General features: G+C 39.6%; 1 long non-coding RNA gene across 2 annotated transcripts; it reads right to left on the reverse strand.

Moving 5' to 3' along the window:
• On the reverse strand, positions 1 to 11,424 carry LOC306823984. Of its 2 annotated transcripts, none has more exons than XR_013779076.1 (3): positions 11,267 to 11,424; positions 3,707 to 3,767; positions 1 to 1,102 (listed from the first exon to the last, which is right to left on the reverse strand). It is a non-coding gene; the product is annotated as an uncharacterized lncRNA (long non-coding RNA). The 2 variants fall into 2 exon arrangements; XR_013779077.1 differs by lacking the exon at positions 1 to 1,102 and adding an exon at positions 1,784 to 3,219.
• Between the last annotated feature and the right edge of the window lie 3,476 nt (positions 11,425 to 14,900).

Below are 14,900 nucleotides of genomic sequence, written 5' to 3' on the forward strand. Positions count from 1 at the left end.
CAATTCCCTGCCTGTTCTGAGTCAAGTCTCCTTCATGTAATGCTTTTGTGGTGGGAAAATGTACTTCTCACTTGTACAGTTTAAGATGTTGTGCTATTTCCGCCAAATGTAGGAACACCACACTCATAGGAGTACAGGATTTATTTCTCATTGGAAATGATAACAGTGCATATGCTGTCAATGCCATTTTAAATGAAACAAAAATAGTCCAGGATTTTCCCCAACACAAAATTACTGTAAAGTTGAATACATTACATTCATCCAGTCAAAAGTATGAAATACACAAACCTTGATCACGAGTCAAAAACAAGAGTAATTACACCAAATGAGTCTTTGTAAAACAGGGATGGTTTTAAAATACAGGCACATGACTATGATCCTAATTCATATTAATGGAGACACATTGGTATGTTGTCTCCATTTATGCAATTTCCAATTATTAGATGAGCCAGAAGTGTCCAAAGATTGTACTTGTTGAGGTTAAAATTAGTTTAAAATTATAGTTTTCAAATGCGAGGCTATAAAAATGAGTTACATAAGAACTCATAAACTTTGAAATTCATGCAGGACTTCAAATGGACAAGTTGTATAAATGATAAATATTGTCCACTCTAATAATACATTGCACTTAAATTGGATATTGATGGTAAGAAGAGACGTTTTTCACTAGTCGAAATATAATACTCTGAGAATTTCACAAGGTTTGGTTAGTATACTCATCTTTTCAATGTTAAAATCATAAAGCTCAGCAGGTTAGCCAAGATGTCCTGCTGATATGAATGTACACCTCAGTCAGAATAAACATGTCTCTAATGCAGCGTATCAAACAGAGATCTGATCAGACAAACACTTTCGGCAAACACCACATGGAATGCTTTCAAAAATCTGACCTCATGAGATCCTTGGTTCACACGGAAACATCCCAGATACTCAAGGGTTTGATGCTGCGATCAAGGAAAGAATCCAAAGGACCAAAGCCAATAAAAGACCATGGAAGATGTCCAAAAGTTCTGGACAATTGTAGAATATGAAGTCCTTGGCTCAGTTTGCAAACTCCATCAGAGCAAAGGTTTGGGCTGGAGGCCTTTCTCGACAGTCTTGACTGGATGCCATGGAAGCAGGCCGCAACAGAAAAACAGGTCAATACTGACTGTTAATGCAGTGATTGGATGGTTTGTGGTCCGACCATTTGGAAGACCGAACAAAATAACATTTTACTGGGGTTCATAAACCTCTTGTGGATGTTAGAATGACTCCCGCATAAATCCTCCAAGTGCTGAAGGCAGGACATTAAAGCTGAAGCTACAAAAATGACAAAATGTATGGAACTGAAGAGTTTCTGAGGAGTGTCTGGCACTTGGCTGGAAAATTAAACTGTAGCACCTCTGGTGTTATACAAGCAATATAAAATGCTAGTAAAAATCAATGAGTGCTAAATGATAATCACTGAAGAGAGGATACAGTGTGCAGAGTGCAGTGTGGCAGAGTAAGAGAAAATGAAGTACAAAAATGAAAAATATCCCTGTTAATAAGCTCTACACAAAAATCATTGTCTTCAACCCCGAGCTGTAGTCATGCATAATGGTCTCAGTCTTTCACTCCTTTTGTAATGATGCTACAAATAAACAATATCATAACAATAACAATATTCATAAATCTAATGAATATTTTCTAGATAAACAGTTCAATTGTTTGTTCTTTTCAGTGTTTTAAATTTGTTTACATTTTTTTGTTATGCTGTTTACATTGATGACAAACTGAAAAGAGCACAAAAATCTAAAGAAACAGACTTAACATTCAGTTTAACTTAACATAGTGTTAACTATAATATCAAAAATCTGATTCAATTTTTGATTTGATGTTTAAATTAGTGGACCAATCTTTTTTTTTCATAGTCCAATTTGTCAAGTCCAACAAGAATCATTTATATTTGCTTACAAATCAACATTCCTTCGTGGTTCTTCTGTCGACACTTCTCCTACCAATAAGAAGACTTTTGTAACTCCGCCAAGGATTTTGCTTCACTGTTTGTCAGATGAGTTATGAAAAGCTGCTGGATTGGTTTTCATTGAACTTGGTCAAATGCTGGAGCATGTGCCGAGGAATAACCAATTTTGGACTGGTTCTACAATCATCTCATACTGTAAACAAGCTATAATAGCCTAGTCAAATCACGAACCGAACAGTTTGTCCGGACTGGATTTAAAAAGCAATAGCTAACCATATTTCGGTCCAACTCATGAAATACTTTAGGATGGATTGAGGTGTTCCAGTCATTTGACATTCATTAACAACCCATTTGCTTGCAATATACTGCAAAGATAATGCTCAGACAGAAGACTGTAACATGTCCTTTAAAAAAAGGAAAGCACGATAGAGCACATAGATTATGAGTCATATTGGTGTTTCAGTAAAGAATGTATTGATACTATTGAAGGCTGACTCATCATATTATATTATACATTCAGTAAGTGGTTCACTGATTTGGTAAGATTTGAGCAAGTGTTTCCCAAGACAGCAATTATAATGAAGGCTAGTAAAGTATCAGAGAACTAATGATAGGTGGAGGATGATGAAAAGCCAGCTCAAATTGAGTGCTCTGAGTTCAGGTTGAAAACTTGTGCAGTAAACAAATGAAGATTGTTCTGGTAGTCATTATCTGTACTTGGAGGATTTGGCTTGATATATGAGGACCAAAGAACACATAATGAAGGCAAAATACGTCCTCTGGGATATTACAATTCACAGTTTGCATCTGTATATGTTTATATTCTCTATCATAACGTGAGCATATGCAACAGCTGAAACATGTTTATTTTCTTAACCCTGTTTTGGTCTCTTTTTTGTTGTTGCCCCAAACCATTTATTTTTGTCATGTTTGGCCTGAAAGCCACCTTCATCTTTAAGTAGCAGATTACACCTGCTGCTCCACCTCTGCTGTCCCCCCTCTGCTTAAGGTGAAAGTAACATGAGTTAAACCAAACTTGTGGAATTTAGCCCTTTGGTGGTTGGAAAGATGATCTTCTGAGAAGTGTGGCGAACTCCAGAACAGAAGCTCTGCTGTGACCAATATATAACCCAGCATGAGTCATCCTGCCAAGACCTCACAGACATGATGACCATCTTTGTTGTAGCCTACTGTCGCTGCATGTGTTGGGCTCCCTTCAGACAAGGTTAAGATCAATCCTCTCTGATCGTCTTCAGATGTTCCGTCTCTCCCTGAGGAAAGCACGCAGGGAACACAAAGGGTGGATAACAGGAAAGGGAAAGAGAAACCAGGAGATCTCAGTCATCTCCTGAAGGCCCAGGGTGTTTCATTTTATACACTGCTTCCTGATCTAATGAGGCTGATTTGATTTGTCTAAGGTAGAGATACACTTCAGGGATGCCTTATTCACGCTCCAGTTTTGAATTAGTCTAAAAGGCTGTGTGTGTCTGTGTCTGCGTGTGCGCGTGCGAGTGTGTGGTAAGAATAAATAGTTGAGCTTTCATTGTGAGTTGACAATAAAAAAAAACAGGATGACTGATGTGTGTTGAAATCAGTCTGGATTAGATGCATGGTCACCCATTATACTGCTAATCACAGCTGTTGTTCCAAGGTATCATTGTTTCAGACATTAAATAGAACCACAGCTCTCCCTCAGTACAGTCCAGTGTACGTTAAGTGAGCCACATGAGTTGTGGGGATAGTTTGGCTAACCCTTACCTCAAAGAAATCCCCCTTCATGTTCCAGAGGCTTCCCAAACTGAGATCAGATGAGAGGAACCTTTGGTGTTAGAAGTAAACAAATTATGGGTTAGCTTTTTATGTTGCCCTTAGGTTGTGGGATTTTTTTGTAGTTGAATAAATGAATGTGCAACCACGGGTGAAAGTTTTCTTTGCAGACAGCTCATATATAGAGGACACAAGAAGAAGATGACACGCCGGTATGCATGTAACGACTGACCAATACAAATCGTTAACTGATCTTAACATTAAAGAATAAAGGTCATTTTTTTGTGGCGCCCTGTATTGGTAAAAATGTACTGCCAACCAGTCAATAAACAGCTTTACTGAGGCTTTGCTGCTTGTTCCGCATGCCCTGGTCAGTGTATTCTTTTTTTTATGTTGAAACACCTTTTCCATGAGAATAACATGACAGGTATAGGTAGCTTGTGAGTTTGCCAGTTTTTATAATCATTCGCTGTAACTGTCAAAGTGATTTACAGATCTCCAACTCATCAAATCCAATGTGGACTTAAATGTACAGTATGGAAAATCTGCTACTTGGGGGCTTTCAAACAAAACAATAACAATAGATGACGTCGAGGCTCACGGGATGCATCATGGGAATGATTTTCTATACCGTCCGCCCCCCACAGTCAAAAAAAAAACAACAACTCTTTGTTGAATCAATACAATCAATGAATGAAATTGACCTGAGAAAGACGAGTACTTATGATGTATCCAAGTATGATTTACAAGGTAACTTTTGGAAATATTTAAGGTAATGTAAGTGCTCAACTAAAGGAATATATAGCATAGGCTGAGTCCATGTTTTATTTAAATCTCCCATGTTATGGCCTTTTGGGGGTTCATATAGCTAATTCATGTGCAGACTAAAGGTATGTTCACTATCGCTAATATTAAAAAAAAAATGTCTGTTTTCGTGGATTGCCGCTCAATGCAGCCCATCTCATCTGCCTGTATTTTTAATACTCAGAATCCCCCACATCAGGGTCCCCACATGTGCCAAGTCTGATTGGTTTGCCGGTCTGCTCTGTTGTAATTGGTCAGTCGTTAGGCACGATTCTCAGAAATATTACGCCCCCTTTAGTGGAGCGGCATGAACTTGTAAAGAGAGGAACAGGGTCCTAGCGAGCGTCATCTTCTACTATTTTGGTCATTTCTGTTCATATAAAGACGAGATTGGGCATGAAATAATAACCCTGGGAGGAGCTGGTGAAAGAGAGATTTCACACACTATTTTATCTGACAGGACCCGGGATTCATCGCAGTTGAGGTGGTGCAGAGCCCATCCGGACCATAAAGCTCCTCTTGTTCCCAAAAAATGTTGAAGTTGTCAATAAAATTCAAACCGTGAGTGGGGTCGGCAGAGGACAGCCAGGTGTTCAGGCTGAGCAGCCTGCTGAAATTCCCAATACAACGGCAAAATGTGGGAATAGGTCCAGAGATGTAAAACTGAACTAAAAATGTGCAGATGACTTTTGTTGCTGCCTTCATGATGAGGGGCCACTGAGAGAGCTCCAGGGTCCGCTGTTTAGCTGGTCTGGGCCATGTGGATGATTCTTGCATGAGCAGACGGCTCCTAGAGATGTAATACTATTCTCGGAAGCTGAGTGAAGTCCAGGTGTATCATGGGAAGGAAGACAGCCAGAATGTCGGATCACTGCTTCTCTTACCAAATTTCAGCTGGAGGAGGGAGGTCCCTTGGCAGCTAGTCTGCTTGTTTTTCACAGGAGGCAAATACGCAGCAGGTACGGCGGCAGCAGGCAGGGGGTGTCGCACATGTGGGATCCCACCAGGCAAACTATTGGGTCATTGATCGGGGACCTCATCCAATGAGGCCGCATAGCTGTTTGAGATATCCAGACGAGGTGGCGAGGCTGCCTGCCGGCTTCTGCCACAGGCCACTATACCTCTGGCTAGGAACACTAATGGTTGTGCATTGAGCAGGAGGAAGGATGGGGACAGGTAGAGGGATCCCAGAGGACTGTGTCAGAAATGGCTATGCTAAGGGTGGCGATCTTTTTTGCCTGGTTAGAACATCCATAAAGCCAGAGAGGAGGAAGCCTGTCTTCTGCAGCTCATCTGAGAGTCGGGTGTCTTCTTTGATGTTAATTGTTTTGGTTGGCTTTCTGCAGTTGTACACAGTCTTTGCAAGGCATTTATACTTTTTAAGATTTAGACAGAGGCTAAATGCAGGCTTTGCTGCTGCGTGAAAGCATGGGAATGTGGAAGTGATACTGCCAATGTGTTTTTCAATAATTTACACCCCTAACATCAGCATAAAGGAGACTGCACAAGGTAAACTGACTTTTCATTAAAGTTTAACCTGTGAATGTTAAAAACAAAGTACTGTACAACTCAGTGGCCTTCATACCCTTAAAATGCACATGTAGTGCATTGTTTCCTTAATTTGCACCCTGGAAAACAGTTGTCTTGTACATACAGTACATTCATACAGCCCTCAAAAGTCTACTTCTCTCCTCCATGGAAAACAGACAAAACAAAAAGGACAGAATGAAATAACATTTGCTTAATATACAATAACAAGTTATGCTTATGCGTATGCTTGTCAGGAGACTGCTGGAGAGGATGGACACTGAGATTTTGTGTCCTCTGTGGTCTCTAAATGGGATGAATCCAAAATATCCACATATTTTCCCAGACACCCTATCTCTTTCACACTCCGGTCCAGCCAGCAGGCCTTATGTTTTGTACTTCACGCTTCCCAAGCCCTTTCTTGCCTTCTACTGACCACAACTTCCTACCACAAGACCCCTGCCGCTCAACAAGGCCCTGAGGCCAGACCAATCGTCTACCCAACACTAATGGCTCCGTTTAGAAACTTGGAGATTTTAGCTGCTGAGCCAAGCACTCTTCAGGAGTCAAATTTGGCATGGAGACCTGGAGCACATTCTCACAGATTCCCTAACAATAGAATAGGTCAAATCCCTCCATCTTTTTTACCAAAGTTACTCAACATTACCTAATGTAAAGAGTTTGCAATCTACTCACAGAGCAAGGGATAGTAATTCCTTATTTTGTCAACATTATTTTTTTGGAAGCGCAAAATCATGCAGTACATCAAGTTTTCTCTTGAGGCTAGCTCCAGGAACACCGGAAGTCACATACACACATCAGGCAACAATGCAGTTTTTACAGCATAAATTACCATGTTTACAAAAAAACAAATAGGTCTGATTAGTCATTGTCAAAATTGGCACACACACGACAGGTTTTTTGGGGGGTTTTGTTTTTAATGGCTCTATTATGATTTTGAAAAAGATACATGTTATCCATTGTTAGCTGACTTGATTGACAGTTGGGCTCGATGCAATGGTTAGCCGAGAGGCTTAAACGCCGCCCCAGCTGCGGCTCTAACCCTGTCGTTAGGTTGACTGAAAGTGAGACTGAGACAGGATTCCCATCATGATGGCGGCTGCCGATGAGCCTCCTGCCATAACAGATGGGTGATGTCACTCAGGCTTCGTCCATTAATATTTACCGTATATGGTTCTCATACATGCTTGTAAGGGAGTTTTTTGGGGGTAAGGGTACTACATTGTTTCAGTATGTTACTGCAACCAGTATCTGACATATACAGTTTAAAAGGCTGAACTGAGTTTGAGATATTGGCTATTTTTTAAAGCTGGACCTATATAACATTCATGTCTTTCTTTGTTTGTCCGCCATGGATATTTTTATCGTTATTAGTGAGTCAGTCTTCCCAATTTATCACAATTACCACTTTTTGTTAAAAACATTTGTGACAGCACTGCCTCCGGCTCAACAGAGAGAAGAAAGCCTGATGAGCGACTTTGGATCCTGGGTTCTGGATTCTGGATATGAGCCTTTAAAGGACCATGTTTTTGTCTGACAATCAGGGATTGGACATGCATTGTGGAAAAATGAAGTTAAAATACAGAAGGAACACAATTCAAATAATCAACAATGTTAATGATTCTTAGAAATGGGAAATGCTTTCTTGAAAGATGATGATTACAATGTCCTCAAGTTGGACTTGCATTGACTCCGTTTGTAGGGAACATGTTAACAGTGAATTCATGTTGGATCCTCAGGCAACACTCTGACACTTCCTAGATTGAGCAATCAGATACATTGAACAGCTATAAAAAAAATGTTGAATTGGGTTTTGTGGTCAGGAAGTGAGTCAGACAAATCAAACATACCTAGATTACTGAGACAGAAATCATCATTGCCTATTAGTAGTTCATCTTTGTAGAAATAAAAGAAAAATTTCTTCAATTCAATCTTTTGAATTAACCAATTCATGAAACAAGAGTCTGATTAGAGTCTTTTGAGGTCTTTAGCTGGTTAGATGCTTTCACTTTTTTTATTGGTTGTCACTTCTTGAGCTTTCAGATTTCTTGTTGGTAGAGGGTATAACACAAGTAGGAATGCTTAGTGTATGAGTTAAACTCTTGTGGAAAACATGTTTCTGACAATAGTTTGTATTTTCCACTTGAAAATAGTGAAGGAGCACAAGCTGTAAAGCTTTGTTGTTGATGTGCAAATGTAATCTATTTTGCTCGCATTCCCATTCAGTACATTTCTCCTGTAACACTACAGCTGTGGACATTGGAGAAAAGCATAGCTCACAAGAAGAGAAAAACAATACAATTATTGCCTATCTAGACTGTCTCATAAGACCAGAGGTTTTGCTGTGTAATAATAAACTTACAACATATTTTAAGAAAGTACTTTTTTTTCTGTGAAAGGTTAAATGTTGCTTTTTGGCATGTCTCGTACTGCAATTTATTTGACATCAGCAAGTTATATTTAACTGGAAAATGTAGCAATTCAGAGACTATTAATTTAGGAATAATACTTTAAGTGAAATATATATTGATTGATGTTACTGTTTCAACCATAATAGTTGTATTTTTAAAGATAATCAATAGTTGTCACATCGCTTTATACGTTCTTTCAGCTTCTGCAGTGGTCTGAAATTCCAGAGGATTGAAGGTAATTGCACAAGCATGTTTGGGACTTTATTGTTTCTCTGAACCATCCACTGCATAACTTAGAAAATTTGCCAGCTCGCAATTTTTCTGGGCTTATTTTTGATTTCAGTGGAGAAAATACAAATTGGAAATATACAACACTCGGCACTCTTGCTCTGTACTGTTACCCAGGAGACACACGAGCCTAAATTAATTCATGACTGTCAAGACTGATTTATTTTTAGAAATGTTAAGTGCCATTTATTTATCACTGTAATTTATGCATGCAAATGTATGAGAAATATCAAAAGGTCCTAATAACACAATATGAAGAAGTGTTGAATTACTTAGAATAATCTGCAACTGCTACTGTACATTCTTTACTTCTACTAAAAATAACTCCACCAGCCCATGGTTTGGGAGATTCAAAGCCGCTGGCGTCGTTGTAACCCTCTCTACTTCGGCATCCATATAAAGCTCTGGCTTCCCACTTGACTGCCTGATGATGAGTGACAGCTTCCTTGACTCCCAGACTACAGAGTTGGAGAGAAGAGGGAGGGCTGAGATGCCAGTGAGCTGGATCAGGGCATCTGTTCTGGATGATTTGCTACAGACTGGACTGAGCGGCCATTAATAAATCACTGCTTCTCTGTCTCTTGATGATGGATCATTTGCTTTCCTTATTTTACTGTTAACAGACAAGGAACGGTCAATCCTACCCCAGAGGAAAACTTGGTACTATTTAACCCCTACAGTTTGTATTTCTACTTCAGGAATGGTTGACAGAGTCAATGACATCAGCAGCAGATAAGTAATGAGATGGTATGCATCGCCAAGGAGAGTTATTTATTCACGTGAAATATTACTCAAGTGCCAACCTCTGATCTGTCACTTTGAATAATGGTGTCCTCAGTTAGTCTAAATATAGCCTCTATCATAAATCTCCAGCGACTAGACCAAACCCACAGAGACCTGCATCGGTCTCTTTACTCCTTCAGAGGAAAAGGTAAAGTCAAACTGAAAGCAACAATGCACTTACTCATTCCCCACACCTAACGTTTGAACTAGTACGAGTGATCATGACAGATCAACTTTAAAATGTGGATCAATCCCAATCCAAGCTGGTGCTGTCTTCTTTTCTCATTGTTATTGAAAAGAATATATCACTTTTGTCTTTCCTTGTTCAAGTACGCTGACCAAGCTTGAAGTTGAACTATGAGAGATGACTGTGGCTCAGTTGATAGTCGGTCATCTCTCAATAGAGGGGTTGGGGATTCGATCCCCAGCTCCTGCAGCTACATGTCTGATATGTAATTGGGCAAGACACTTAACCCACAATTGCTTCGTCATCAGTGTATGAATGTGATTAGCTCATTCTGGACCAGGAAGAATAATTACTAATGGGGATCCAATGTAAATGTACAAATAGAAATTACATCCCAAACTCTTACACGAGTGTGTGAATGGTTGCGAGAGGGTCGTGGGTGACCTGTGGTGTACAAGAACTTTGTCAGAAGACTAGGAAAGCATTATACAACGCCTTGATATAACTTCAACAATATTTTCAAAGAAAGGGAAAAACAATCAGCAAGTGTTGACGCATGGCAAAACAGAAATGTTCTCAGTCAAGGAACTAAATAGTTTTGGTTTTTAATCCCACTTGTTGAAACCTCTGGTAGGTAAAAATGAGCCCACTTCGGACTTTGAGGAAACCAGAACAGTCTTGGTCTTGGACTGAATCAGAGTCTCAGCAACAAAACAAATTTGCATCAAAGATTATTTTCCATGAAGGGGGAAACGTCTTGCAGAATCTTTCCAGCAGTATACACAGTGTGATTATTGACAACAAGTCACCACAGAGGTAACCTTAGCCTCCCCATGACAATGCATCATACAGCCTGCTTTATGAATGACTTATTCACAGCTTGAAATTGTTGCATTGTCGTTTAATGTGAGCAGGCAGTGACAATTGAGAATATTGAGTTGGACTTAAGTGTCTCGGTCGCCAAAGACAAGATAAACTTTATTGGACCTTGCAGAATTTGATATCCTACAGAAGAACCTGATCTTCTCTCCCTGTTCACTGTGGTGTCGCCGATGCTTCTTTTGATGTGCTGATACACAGCTACAATATCCACATTAGTGTCATGTAAGTAATTCTGCCTGAAGCCTGTGGGATAATATCAGTTGAGAAGGTCACTTTAAATTATTTTACTGTCATGGATAAGAGTACTTAGAATTAATCAGCAATGTAAATAAAAAAGGCAAGTTTTGTCATCCACATTTTTTACTGTCGACAAAAACCTTTTTGTTGATAATTTGATCTGTGGGCATGTGCCCCTTTGTTTTTTTTTCTTTATGAAATAAAAGCGTCGTCCTTGGGACTCTTCACAAACCAGAATTATCTGTCTTCTTTGTGACCTATGTCAACTACTCTCTTAATCTTACATTCTCCCTCTCTCTGTGGTGGTGCTGAGAGTGTCACGGACACGGGTAGAAAACACGTAAGGAGGACCCAATAGCAGGTAAAAATGAAAAAAGGGTTAATAAAACAAAAGGCAAAAACAAAACTCACTTGAATAGTAAAAATGTCCAAAAAGCCATGTGGAGAAAAACAAAGTAAATCCAGGAGCAGAGGGAGACACACCATCAAACTACAAAAGACAAAGAACCAACACAGAGGGTAAAAAACACAGAGACTAAATAAAGGGGTAATCAGACACAGGTGAGGCTAATGAAACAGGTGAGGACAATCAGGGTAATCAAGACAGGAGGAAAACACAGAGAGGCAGGAAACAAGACAATACTGAATACCAGAAATACAACTTCAAACACTAGGAATAAGGAAACACTAGGGAATAAATAAAACAGAACTCAAAAACACTGAAATGAAACATAAACAAAACCAAAACCATAATAGAGAGCACAAAGGCTGTGCGGCACATACCACTTGCTACTTTTTTAACTATTTTGACAGATGTATTGATAGGTTGTCAGTATATCTGTCTTCTGAGTCTGTTATAATAAACTGAGGGGAACCGATCGTTTGCAGTGACAACAGTTTGTGGGCATGTTTAGTGCTTCACTTGGTGGTCTGGCTTAGTCGAGTGTAATGAGGTAAGTTTTTTTTTTTTTTTATTAATAGTATGTTCATGTTGCTTACTGCCACATTAAAGTATCACAAGTAAATTATAAAATGTTAATTTTTCATTAAAAGGTTTTAAAATGTTGGCTAGACAGACAGATCAGATCTAGAGAAGGGCCAGGCGGATGACCAAACAGGGAATGCAGTTCCAGATAGTGGCCTGGAGGCTTAGTAGGCACGCAGAGCAGCTCACAATCACAAGAACCACACATGAAAGTCCAGGAAGAGGAATCAGTAAGACCATCGCCGGAGAACACTATCATGACACACCACTGAAAATGAACTCGAAGTTGACAATTGTCAATATTGATCGGCGAAAAAGACCTGAGGAGGATCCATAAATAAAACACGAGTATAATACTTAGTTATTTTAATCCATTCTTGATACGTTTAATACTCAACCATATACACTAGCATGTCTGTTATGGTGCCTGTCTGTTAATGATGCTTAGCAGATAAAGTCTTTTTAAAGGTTTTTAAGGGATACTCTCTCAAAAAATCTCCCTGCTGAAACAAACACCACACTATATAAGAGGGATAAGGAGGTTGGGGGGAAACCGACAGTAAAATAGCAGCAGGGCAGTGAAACAATGAGGCAAAGCAGACAATAACACTCTGTAGTACTCAAAAGAGCTGTAAACGCTGGTAATAAGTCTCTGTTTGTTCCCCACTAAAAGTCCCCTTTAACGTAGACACGCTATGTTCACATTGCGTTTTCAAGGATAACCTTTGGAGGCATTCCTGATGTTCACAAACTTAATGTGAATGATGTTTGTTGCCTGCCTCCATGGTGTTGGATTTAATCATTCCCTCACTGTAATGCTTTTGATGCTGATAAATAATTAAGAATGGACAAAGTGGATCACTGCCAATGTTGATTGTATTGAATTATTCTTTCTGCACAATGCAATACAATCTTCAATGTCAAATGTATTACAATTAGCTACAATGATACAGACTGCCAAATCCTCCACGCAGCAACTTCAAAATGTGTTTTTATGTGAAAGATCCCACTTTGACCTAAGATGACTATGTGGGGAAATTAGACTCCATGGTTTGGCTAAGACAGAAACTGAACATGCAAACTTTAGCCAACACTAATACTTAGGGTAGGTCACGGGGGCAACCGCAATTGAGCTGATGAACTCTGTCATTTCATAAAGGAAATATAATGATATATATGTGAGAATTTACACCTTCTGTGTATTAGATCAAAGCTTCATGAAGTTGGATGAACGCCTGTAACTTTAATATGATCACACAAAACCAAGTTTAATATGTATCATTAGTGGCTCCATGAATATCTGGAAGTTTGACTTTTCCTAAAATGCATAAGTAAGAGTTTTTTTGCTGTCCATTAAAATGTTGCCACAGGTAATGGATTCGTAGCCTAAGCCTTTAATACCCTGGCGTTGATTCAAACTATTCATTTGGTTGAAGACCCAAGTCATAAACTGCATATTTTTATTTTGTTATTCTGTTTTTCTATAAGTCTGCTGGCCAGCAGAAGCTCTTTCTGTATTTCTGTTCCCTACTTTATGTGTCTTCAGGAGCAACAAAATCCACCCAGATCTCTCCCCCAATTAGCATCCCTACCTGGAAGTGTAAGCTGAAACTGGCTCCAAGATTTACATGGGTAAAAACCGTATGAATAAGACATTCTGTTTGGTTCTACAAAAATGTCTAAAAAATTGTGGCAATTGTAACTGCCAGCAAACTGGAGAAACACTTTGTCGCTATGCCGTGGCCCATGTTGTACAAGGTCCAATCGCTGTGAAATAAGGAGTCTAGTGCTGTCTGCGAGATAGAGACTGCGTGGAATCCATCACTATTACCTTGGCTATTTGTGGTTGTCCGCTTGCCATATCCCTCTCCCCACAAGCAGATGGTAGCATCGCTAGCCTGCCAAGTTTACACTGTTGAGAATGTGTGTGTTCAAGTGTGACCCAAGTATTCATTGGCATATACGTGTGTGCATGTGACCGCATATAAAAATCGTACGTGGCAATAACACAGTAGAGTTCTTTCCAATCTGTCGCGAAAGACTCCTTAAAAATTCTCCTTTATCTTACACAACATAGGGTATACCATAAGTTTGCGTGTCTATTACAGATCATGTCACAAGGAAGTGAGTGATGGCTCTTGACCCTATATCAAAGAGGATGTAATAGGGTAACCATACAATGCTGCAAAATGAGACAGCACATGAAAAGTGGGGAAAGGAATACAGTCAAAGCAAGTCAGCAGACCACATCGCATGTCAGTGTGTTCTGCAGATGTAGGCTTGAATCTCTCAGTGATGCTATAACTTACACATATGAAACGACACCAGACTGGGCCAGGCTATGCCTTGGGGATCCTTATGTTACTTTTAACCTGTCTGTGTTTTACAGTTATCACATTCAGGGAAATTAACAGTGACCAGCCAACCCAGAGACAGTGGGAGATACAAATGACTACCGCGAGGTAAGATGAACCAGCCAACTGAAACCATGCATGGCTGCTGCTCTGGTGAAGGCCTATGGATGGGGTTATAATTCAATTGCTGGAATTTGCTTAAATGTAATACAATTAGCTTGAGTTATAGAAATATGATTCTTCATGAGATTTAAAAGCAATAGAGTCAGGAGCTAACAGCACATAGCAGTGATTTAAGAAGTTACTTTCCCAATTAAAAATACATTTTACCACGATAGTTTCAAAAAAGCCATATTCTACCCCCTTTCATATGCAGCTGTATAACACCAGCAGGGGCAATTTTAGGGTCTCTTGATGCCCGAGGCAAAAACTCTTTGGACCCCCCTTCAACTAGTGTTAATCATTATTTTCCAGACAGATAATTCCTATTCATTGATTTAGTTCATTTTGGTTTTCACAGGAATAATGCTGCAACCATTAGCAGGGCATAAGTGCTGTCAGATGGGGCCCGATTAGGCAGGTTTCCTACAAAATTTGCACATTTTGAGGCAATGCTTTGGTTCAAAGTTTGTCAGCCATAGGGGGCCCCCTACTGGTCTGGAGCCCCAAACAGTTGCCTTGCCTTGCCTGTTGACAAGTAGTGCCT

Source organism: Symphodus melops, assembly GCF_947650265.1.
Source record: "Symphodus melops genome assembly, chromosome: 5".
NCBI classification, from domain to species: Eukaryota; Metazoa; Chordata; class Actinopteri; order Labriformes; family Labridae; genus Symphodus; species Symphodus melops.